At 34.2% G+C, this 11745-nt stretch overlaps 1 long non-coding RNA gene across 1 annotated transcript; it reads right to left on the reverse strand.

Moving 5' to 3' along the window:
* Positions 1-3220: 3220 nt before the first annotated feature.
* LOC145319895 (uncharacterized) lies at positions 3221-7799 on the reverse strand. The gene is made up of 5 exons (XR_013880054.1): positions 7777-7799; positions 6823-6859; positions 4293-4373; positions 3645-3713; positions 3221-3307 (listed from the first exon to the last, which is right to left on the reverse strand). It is a non-coding gene; the product is annotated as an uncharacterized LOC145319895 (long non-coding RNA).
* Positions 7800-11745: the final 3946 nt, after the last annotated feature.

Genomic DNA, 11745 nt, shown 5'->3' on the forward strand with positions numbered 1-11745 from the left:
GATTTTTTCATAATTTTTTTTTCGTCTCAAAAATATGGTCAATTCCGGTCACTTTTTTTACTTTTTTTTTATTACTATATTTATAAATTTATAATACCCTAACTTTTTTTTCAGGTGATCTGGAAGCATGAACAACCCCAATGCATGACAAAGGCTTTAACCTTCCCTTGCCTGTTGTTAGATGTACATTATTAGTCATTTTACTGCTTGTATTATGTCATGTTTTGTTGCCTAAGCTTTTCAAATTGTAAAGACATTTAAAATTTTTCAGACACATTTTTATAGTAATGGGAAGAGTATATCACCCAAAGGAACGCCTTAAATATTTGCCTGAAGATGTATCAGCTGCATTGGCTCATGTAAGAAGGGGTATGTCTAATAGAAAGACCGCTAGAAGATTTTAAATTCCATATGAAACTCTTGCATCTTTTTCGTATAAGAGGGTGTTCGCGATTTTTGCGCGGTTTGGATTTTTTATGTCAAATCGGCTAGGATTAAGCTAGAAAGGTGTTTAAGGTGTCTATAGAAAGCTCTTTGCATGTCCTAACAAAAACTCCCCAGGATATGGGTTCTATCTCCAAGATTTAGAGTACATATTCAAAATTTTGCATTTTCAAAATTCCTGTTGCATAAAATGTGTTGAAATATTAGAGTTAGACCCCATATCATTTCGAGTTAATTGTCAGGCATGTAATTTTGCATCTTTAGACACCTTAACCACCCTTGTAGGTCAATCCTAGCCAATTTGAGACAAGAAAAATTTTATCAAAAACTGCTGTCAAAACTGGCAGGATTTTTAAAATTAAAATTTTTTTTGGAAAAAATCACTTTTTTCAAGAAATTCCAAGACCTGCGAATCAGAAATTGCCTCTAATTTATGTATAAAGCTTAAAAAAACCTAATCATATAATAAAAAGTATGATTTTTTTTTAAAAGTTTGCATGAAAAAAATTGATGTTTTTTTTTGCGATTTTACCGACTTTTTTAAAATGGGGAAAATGTTGTCAAAAAATTGTCTGATCTGCATGCGACTAGTACTGTTAGAAAGCTAATGACCTCAGCTTTCTACTCATAGTTTAATATTTAAAAAAAAAATATTTTAAGGGGGTGTTCCACCCCCCCAAAGTCAACTGACCGGAATAGCCCCACCGGTGGGGTTATTCCGGTATAGGCCAACTGCCGCCCTTTAAACCGATTTTTGACCGACTTCTAGTTGCGAGATCTTAATGGGACCAAGACAGGCTTCTTCGTTATTGCCATATCGTTCATTTGCACTCTTAAAAACCGGAAAAAGTTTTTGGGAAGTATGTTTTTTTTTAAGTTGAAGAAAAAAATTGACCGGAATTACCCCACGTTACCCTAATATTTTAATTTTGAAATATTTTTTTAAAATTAGTTTTCAGCCCTCCCTTTTTCAATGTACTTTTACAAAATTATGTTATGAAAAATTTATTTGATCAAAAGTAAAAGTTGCAGCATCCTTTTTTTTCCCATTCCTTTCATCTTCATTATGACTATGATTGAACAAAAGCTTTATAATACAACCTTCCGACGCAGCCTTGTGTGATGCAGGGATGTTTGGATTTCTTAGGGAACCACACAAGTTACGCGAAATGGCGTAATTATATCAACGAATCAGTTCGGTTTTAGGCTAGAAACGGACTTATACAGTTAAATATGTCAATGTCTTTAAGTTATTTATAATCTATATAATTGCACGCTTGAAATAAGCCCATATCATATCAAACCTATATTCGCCCTTTAAGGCTTCTAAAAAAACATGGATGGAAACAAGAACGTCCAAGCTTTTTTATTTCGGGGGTGGGGGGGGGGGTAATCTTTTTATCATATAGGCAAGGAAGTCCAAGGGGGGAGGGGTTAATTAATGTTAAAATCAGCCGAATATTTTAAATAACAGCTGAAAAAATTACATTTATCATATTATTTAGTGTAATGGACTGACAGATGGACTGAGCGTCTGACAGACAGACAAAATGAAGTATGAAGTATCTTAGCTATTGATAAATAAAAAAAACTTACTGATACTTACAAATGCAATACAAAAATCTAATATTTATATTCACAAACCTGGCCTGCAAAAAAAAGTTATAATTAACTAGGGATCTAAAGGGATAAGACAAATTGATATAGTCCACAATGATTATACACAAAATTATCCCTTCTTTAAATTACAATTAGTGTTTCAATAAAAGTCTCCTAAATTGTTGAAAAACTTTGGGGACTAGTGTAATTAACAGCACAATGTCCCCTCCTTCCCTGTAATTAACAGTGTCATACAATGCAATTGTAGGAAATCAGAGTGTCAGAATTTATATACAGAATATAAATAATCTGTCTAACCAAAATGGTATGTGGGTGTGTTGCAAAATTGTTAAAACACAGCTAGGATATTGTTTTAGGGCATATTTACTTTTTTACAAATTGATTATTTATAAGTATTATTAGTTTGATAATTTTGCTTACTTTAGAAGTAGAGAAATAGCTGGATCCACAGTTTCATCCACTTTGTAAAATTCCAGCAATGGTATTTGCCCTCCAAATCTTATTACAAACTTTAATCTTTAAATATGAAGATAAAACTCCATAGAGACAGTGGATTTAAATTCATATTCATGTTTTGAATCTATATTAATTTCCATCCTCCCAGGTAAAAGGGAATGTGATTCTGACAAATGAAAATTTGACAAAAAATCTCCTTTCCCTATTTCTCTCCATACTTACCCAATTCCCTTCAGTTACATTAAAAATCAAGTTTTAATCCAACTCTACGCCAACAAAATGTTTAATTTTCGGCAATTTCAAATGAAATTAATTGGCTGAATAGCAGCCCCTGCATCCACCCAAAACAAAAAGTAATAATTTCTTTCTACAAACAAAAACTTTTTTTTCAAGACCAGAATTATTTCCTACAAGTTTTATTGTACTAACGTTGCATTGGTCAATCCTCATCCTAAGCCTCTAGGGGCTTCTTCCCTTGTTGGAATTTGGCTAGATAATATTAAACATGGATAAAAACATCAATAAAATCATAAACGATAGAACTATTTAGGCAGGGGCTGCTATTCAGCTAATCAATTAAAATTAAAAATGCCGAAAAATTTAATATTTTGTTTTAGTAAAGTTGGAGTAAAACTTGTTTTTCCATTTAACTGAAGAGAAGGGGATGTGGGAAAATTTTCCATAGAATTGTTTGTCAGTATCACATTCCTTTTTCCCTGCTATTTAGGTCATTTATAAAAATTGTATTCCTGTCAAACAGAGGGAAAACTCTTACACAAGCTGACACCTAAAATAAGTTTTAAAAATGATTGAAATAAAGTCATCACATAAAGATTAACATTTTTGTTATGAAAGAAATACAGCAAAAAGATTAATGAATAATAGAAAATTTGAAAATATGCTGCTTTGAAAAGATTTTTACTTTTTATTTGCAGAATTTGTAAAAAATCAAAAAAGGGGTAAAATTATCGTCAATTTAGGTTGTTAACATGGACATCACGTATTGGTCAGTTCGTTCATCCAGTAAGGGGTTAGGAGGGGGGATTTTTATTTAAGCCAGCCATAAGTTTACTTAGAGTATATAACAATCTGGTCTAAGATCCAAGTAATAATAAATCCATTACCTCGTCAAACATGGGTTTTCCAGTGTTGTATGTCATAACACCATTATCAGGACCAAATCTAACATCCATCTAAGAAATATGGACAACATTGAAATATTTCTTATCTATAATCTGTCCGTCTAAAGCTTAGGATCTTGGTATCTTAGTATCATGTTAATACAAGTTTTTTAAAATTTTTGGATTTTTTTGCATTTTCATTAATTACTCTCCTCCTATCCTTACTTTTCACTGTAAAAATAGCTTAGAACCTGTATTGGACCATAGCAATAAATAATTTCTTGATAATCATATATAGGGTGTTTTTTTTATTAGGACAAAATTATTTCTTAATATAACCCATTGACAGAAATTAATAATCTATATCTTAATTTTTTTATTGGGTTGGGACAATTTGTATAAGAAAAAAATACTTGGCGATTTTCAACAAATTATGCCTTAAAAACCGGATGACAACAACCATAAGTAGCCAAGCACAAAAAATATAAAACAAAGTAACATGAAGAGTAAATAATTCACCAGTTGTAAAGATCTGCAAAATCAGAACGACCGCCATAGATTGCACACGCATATATAATAGGTTTATAAATAACAGATGGATGGACATTTTAAATTAAAGACTAGCTTTGCTATGAAAAACATTTAACAAACCTCGTTGTCCACAAAATTGAATGTTCTTAACATTTTTTCTGCACCAGTAGCAGAAAAAAGTAGACTTAGCAAGATCATTTTCTAAATATAAATACTATATACACTGAGAATCATAAATAAGGCAAATTGAAGTTTTACTATGAACATAAAATGTAGATGCATATTTAGGTTACTAATCTTATTATTAATCAGCACCTATGAAGCACAAGATCTCAAAAACAGTATTTGCAAAAAATACTGGTGAACCAAAAAGATGTGCAAATCAAAATAAAAATTGATAGGAAAATGATTTTTTGCACTTTTCTCTGCTTTTAAAGATTGATTCTGTTAAATTAACAACTTTTTAGGGTATTCATGCATTAATTATTGTTAAATATAAAATAAGGTAGAAATTAATGAATTTACAAAAAAATAAATGTTAGAAAAAAATAAATTCCATCCCTATCAATTTAGATGACCGCTGCTGACCTCCAGTAATATGGATAGAGCTAAATACATGTTATAAATAAAAAAAATTACCCTCAAAAGTATACAAATTTTTTTGATGTGTTATAAAAATCAATTTAAAAATCTTAATTTTAAGGATGATATGGCCTTTAAGATACTCCTACCGGTGGTGATGATGAGCCAAATGTTATCAAAGTGGATGCCCATGATGACAACTTATACATTAAACTATGGACCATTTTTTGTAGTCATAGCAGATTGAGATCTTGTGCTTCATTGGTGCTGATTAAAGGGCGAATATAGGTTGAATATGATATGGGCTCAAAAAAACCATGCCATTCCATAGATTATAAATAACTTAAAGATATTGACATATCCAATTGTATAAGTCTGTTTATAGCTTAAAACCTGTCTATCTGAAGATAATATTATGTAATTAGTGTGGTTCCCTAAGAACTCAAACACCCTAGCATCACACAAGGCTTCCTAGCAAGGTTGAATTAAAAAGCTTTTGTTAAATAATAGTCGTAATAACGTGGAAACCAATTAATCAGGGGTAAATATACCCTCCTTCTACCTTCATACAAAATATATAAAGTAAAATATTTAAAAGTTAAAAAAAACATCAAATAATGTAAAAAGTAAAAAAAAATAATCAATAAAATTTTCTTGGAGGAAGAATGATTTCAAATCCCTGTTTTTTTGTGGCCATGTAAGTTTTGTGTGTGTGTGTGTGTTGAAAATGCGTTCTTGAGGGTATTTATATCATCCAGAATTAATTAATGATCATTGTACAGAAAATAAAATTTAAGACGTATTATTTACTCTAGTCAATACTCCTGGCGCACTTTTACGCAAATTATTTGTACGCTTTTTAAAAATAGAATAAAATAGTATATAATCTAAAATAATAAACATTTAAATTATCATTTAAATGCATGCCAATGTAATAGTCAATCAAACTTAAGCAAAATAGTAAAAAAAAGTCTTGTAAAGGGCTAAAATAAACGGTTTGTCGGCAATCTGATTTATCATATGTTCAATTGAAACAGAAAATTGCAAAATCTACTTAAGGATTTTTTTGAATTTTTAAATTTGGCATAGATATTCTAAAAGTATGAAATGGCACCTTTCATATAAGCTCATATCATATTGAACCTATATTCGCCCTTTAATAAAAAAATAATAGTGGAAACTAGCAACCAAATTATGCATCTTTATTTTATATTTATAGTAAAATCATCTGAAATGAATACCAAAGCTGCTATTCTAAAAATTCGGATTTGCCATTTTTTTAAAATTCTCAATGTATTTTCTGGTTATATACATAAGAAAAATTTATGATAAATAATCATTTGAATATAAACTATTTCATTAATTTGCACAGTTCTTCCCTCCCAATTTTCAACTTTTGTTAAAACAGAAAAAGTAAGAAAAGACATTTTGGGAAGTCTTTTTTTCAAGGTGCGATTTCTTTTGAGAGTATGGTGGAACCCTCCCCAAAATATAGTTATAAACTTTCTATTATAAGATATAGGAGAACCATATCGGTTTAGCATTTAGCAAGATCCCTTGATAAAAAAGGACATCCCATTACTTTCAAATAAGAATTATATATACAAAAGCATTGATAGAATTGCTTTTTTTTATTCATAAAAGAAAATCAACATTAGACCGTTTAATCAAAATACACTTATTCGAATTTCTGCTTCTGCTTCTGGTAACCTAAAAAGTTACTTTAGGAGCCTAGAAATACATGTACAAAATTTCAGCTCTCTATCTCTACTGGCGACCTAGGAGATATTGTTAAAACCGCCGTGCTACCGTTATCTGTTGATATTTTACATGCCTGGCGCTAGGTCGCCAGTAGAGATAGCTGAAATTTTGTTATCATAAAAGAAAATAAACATCTCTGTTGTAAAATGCTAAACATCTATTTTTCAAATTCGCGAATAGTCCTTTGACCAAATTAATAAAAAAAAAGGTAATGTATTAGGTTAGCTTTGGTAAACTTTGCTCATTTTCAAAATGAATTTAATTTTTTTATTTATGTACAAAAGGTTTTTTTTTGTAAAATGCTTACCAAAATCATGGTTCTCTGCTCGGCATCAGAGAGATGTCTGAATAATATCACTTGGGAACACAATATTTATATCATTTCTTATTAACAGAGTATAACAAGAATAACATTTATCGCAGCTTCGTCACCTCGGGGCTAAAAAAACTAGTTTTAATCTCATAATTGTACATTCTATATCCGCGGAAAGCCGTTTGTAATACGATGCGAGAAATAACTTTTCTCGTATTCATACGAAACCGGTGGATTAGAACCGGTTCTCATCCATATGTAAAAACTATGTCTAGCATCGTATTATATCCAGCTTTCTAAGAATATAAAAAAGTACAATCATTAGATTAAGACCAGTTTATATCCAAGGAAAGCTGTTTATAATACGATGAGAGAAATAACTATTTCAGAATTGCTTCAAAACCGATTAATATCCAGTGGATATTACAGGTTCTCAGCCATAATGAAAAATTATGTCTAGCTTCATATTATATCCAGTTTTCTATTAAGGAGGTGTCGATAGTGAGTCCCCAGACCATATTATTACAAAATTAGCACCTTCTTCTACCCTTTCAGGCATTAGTGATTTGGAGTAGCCCTAAATCAGGTAGGCATGGGTGGTCCTTTAATTAGAGTAAAACACTAGAGGGAGAAAGGGTTAAATGACTGTACCTCCCCACTGCAACCACCTTGTGCAACCTTTCTATTGGGTCATTGAAAATCAGCCAATGGAGTTTCTTATATTAACACAGCAAAGTAGCATAGAATCGTTGTCAATACAGTGTCATGTTCTGTGCTTTGATATCATTAAAAGTTGCAAGAACATCTTGAAAAAAGCACAAAACCTTAACTGGCTATACCCATAGGGTTAAAGTGAAAATTACCCACAAGTTCTAATTAAAGCAAATTGATGCGAAGTATGCTAGCTCTAATCTGCGTCACACCAAAGACTTCAAAGATTTTACCTACCTGCTTTGTTTAGCGCAGGACATCATTACGTTTGAGTAGGGGGAATACCTGTGGCCCAAAACAGGCACAACTCATTACCATGCACTTGAGAATCTCCAGACAAAGGTCGTACAATCAAGTGGTTGGTTGTCTGCTATGTACTGTACTGTACACTGATATGTGTCACAGTGTTCTTGCAACTTTTAAGGCAACCAATGCCCAGAATTATGTATTGCATTGATCATAAAAAAATCAGCTTTTTATCGTAAATAGCAGAAGCATATTTTATCCTTTGTTATGTGATATCCAAATTATAAGCAGACTGAAAGTAACCTTAATTCGATAGTAATTGCTGATTAATACACCGAAATATTTTAACATTAAAATAAAAATCTGCATTCTAACCCAATAGCAGTAGAGTAAAACAGTTTTTCTTATAAAATCTTATGTTCGTTATAGCAATACTTACGAGCCAAGTAAATCATATACTGAATGCTCATTGGTGTAGAGAACCTTCATAAAAATCAGCCGTATATCTTAAATAGGACCCGTTGTTGCCCCAAAAAATATACGGACATACCAAATTATAGTGCATTGTTACTAAAAAAGGACCTTTATAAGAAAAGTTTTGAAAAGTTCAAATTTCGAGAAAAAAATGTCAACATAAATAATAATAATGATTAAATTGAAGGATTTGATATTTAGAAAAAAAAGTTTTGTCTCTTTGATTCCTAATCTACTTCAAGGTTACTATTTAACTTTCTTTTTCTGTCGGCAGGTCATTTATGAAAGTATTATTCCTTTATTGTAATTTTATTTGGGAATAGTCCCTTTCGTGGCAATTCCCATTAAGGGCCGATTCGTCGTATTTTTAAAATGGCTTTTTATAGGTTATTTTAGGTTAGGTTAGTTTATATTGGGTTAGGTAATTGCCCCACAGGGTTAGGCAATTGCCCCCGCAGGGTTAGAGCCCCACGCAAGGGCTAGAAATAGGAGAAAACCTATTGTGAAAAATACGAAGAATCGCCCCTTAAGGTGCGCTACAATCCTACTGGATGAACGAACTGACCAATAAAAGACTGGGTTAATAGCAACTTAAATTGACAACAATTTTTGCCCTGTCATAAAATCTTCGTATTATATTCTACATCTATTCTCTTTCTGTATCATAGATATAGAATATGTTAATATTGTTATAGATTTTCGCATACCATTGAATCGCGTTGAATCATTTGTGACTAAATACAAACAAAAATCTTCGTCTGCTAAAATTTCCTTTATTTGTTGAGCAGATTGTTGTTTCTCTTATTAAAAATTTAGAGTAATACTTATTGCTATGCTAAGATTTCTATCTAAACTTTGACATACTTTTTGTTACCGTATTTTATAAAATCTCCAGGCAGGAGTTTGTGGCAAAGGGGACTATGCAAAAAAAGACAGCAAGTGATTCATAACACTTTCCAGCAGTTAATTTGAGTATTTTTTCATAAATATGCTAGGTTTCTGGTAAATATAGTTTTATCAACTATAAAAGAATAAGTTTCACCATGGTTTATATCTTTACAATTTTCCACTTCTTTTGCTCGAAAATATATTCTTTTGTGTTAAAACATTAGATGGTTTATAATCTCAACTTACTAATTTTCAATTTTGTCAAGACCATGGTAGATCTGAACTTTTTTTTCGATCATTTTATCATATATAGCAGGAACTAAGTATACTAACCTGAAAAATGCGGGGAGATCCTTAACATCATTTGCTCTCGTTCCATTAATATTGGAAGGCATTTATTTTGGTTTGGATTTTTTTATTCTCGTTATTTCTGTGGAAATTTGACATATGTGTATAGTCATTGAGATACATATTACAAAAATGTTTTTGTTTATATCTAGAATTTCATGGATTAGAAACTTTAAAAAAAAGGTTTTGATAAAACCTTGAGGAGTTTTTTTTTTAATTTACCAAAATTTATTCTTGAATTTAGATAATCATTTTCAGTAGGTCTTCGAACTCGATTACAGTTTAATATCAGATAGATTACACCAATTCTGAGCCATACTAAAAAAAAGTATTGCATCGTATTACTCAAAATTTTCCATAATTATTAAAATAAAAACTAGTTTTAATCTTATAATTGTACATTTCTATATTCTATAGAAAGCTGGATATAATACGTTGCTAGACATAGTTTTTTCGTATGGATGAGAACCGGTTTCTATCCACCGGATTCGAATGAATACGAGAAAACTCTTTATCCATTTACCCATCTAGGATTTTTTTTATGCTTCTCTATGTAAGGATATTGCCATCTTATTTCCGGCTTCTAAAAAAATCACCATGGTCTCAAATATGGCAAGTGTTCCATTTTATATCTCTTTCCCTTATGTCAAATAAACTTACATATACAGTGCTGAAAAATTGACATGTTATAGAATAGAATTTATTAACTAATGCAATATATTTAATTATTAAATATACATGATCATAGTAAAAATTGCACAGCAAGGAGTAATTGTAGTAAGGTGAAGCGTTTCAACCTTACAGTCGCGAGTTCGATTCAAACGAGCCCCTAGCCTTAAAGATTCTATCAATAAATAACTAGCAGTAGTTACTACTACAAAGATATATTTTAAACTGAATACATTTACAATAGGATTATTACTATATATACACAATTAGATGATAACATAGGTTAGGTAGAAGGGGGTGTGGGGAGATGAGGGCGGAGCCCTGTTTCGGTGAATATTTGTGGGGTAAGCTTCAGAAAGGGGAAGGTAGACATCTCCCGGCAAGACAGGCGACTGGGGCTTGGGGTTGTAGAGGGGCCGCGCCCCTCCCACTATCAGAGATGTCCAATTTGACCACTGTTTGTGAGGTATCGGCAAGGCCCCGGAGGGGCCGGGTGAAATGGTGATAATAGGATTAGCGCTGGGTTGTGATGTGATAAGCCGAAGCATAGCAACTCTATGAAAGGCTTGTCCGTATGTTGCCGCACTTCTACAACCTCCCCTTCAAGGGCTGCGGGACCACCGGGACATCAGGCCTTGAACCATGGGGGGCGGCAGGCTCTCCCTGGGGCACAGCGCGGTGTAGGACAGCCCGGGCTACACAGGCCCCTCGGGAAACTCATTGCTCGGTTTGACTGTGGTTGGAGATCAGCATGGTCAACTCCCGGTTGGCTCCCAGCTGGGGGTTGGCGACGGTCAAGCCTCGGCACTGGAAGTTAGGCCTTGTCTGGAGAACTATCTCTGTCTCGGCTGGCAGCTGGACACGGAGACCCAGGCTCACTCTAGAGGCTCCTAGAGGAGGGACAACGATGGTAGTAGGCGCGTAGAACTCCATGGGGGCTCCTGTCTTGTCCAGGTTGCTCGGCCTCTTGGCTCCTACCTGGATGGGGATGGCTGACATCTGGAGGGGGCACATCGCTTCCGCTTCGTCCTCGGGGGCCGCTACTTCCATTTCAGTGGCAACCACTCTTCCTGGGGGCTCGCTGCTGGCAGGTGGGGGCTCCATGTCTGCATCTGGGTTTCATACTGCATCAGTGGGTGGTTCTGGGGCCGGCGGCGCCGGCCGTTGCTCGCTGGGCTGGTTCTGCAGGTTCTCTTCCACGGGGTCACAATCCTGGTGGCTGGGCAGTGAGGCTTCGGTTGCTGCGGCAGCCGGCTGGTACACGGGGAGCTGACCTGGTCCACTGGATGGCACCGCCGCGGCTCCGACCGGCAGTTCGTGGCGTCTTCGTCGCTGTCCAAATCGTCCTGGATGTCCTCTGGAATCTGCTGGGCGGTGACATCTCCAGTGTACTTGCGCAGCAGGGCAACATGCGCGGTGATTTCCGAGATCCTGGCTGTTGGAGAGGCTGGGCTGATGACGTAGTGGACGTCCGTCGCTTGGCGCACTATCTTCCAGGGGCCGGTCCACCTCTTGGTAATCTTGGCTTCTTTCCCCGGCACCAGGCGGGGGGCCAGATACCAGACCAGGTCTCCAACCTCG

This window comes from Acartia tonsa, chromosome 5 (genome assembly GCF_053477335.1).
Source record: "Acartia tonsa isolate MP-2025a chromosome 5, ASM5347733v1, whole genome shotgun sequence".
Classification (NCBI taxonomy): Eukaryota; Metazoa; Arthropoda; class Copepoda; order Calanoida; family Acartiidae; genus Acartia; species Acartia tonsa.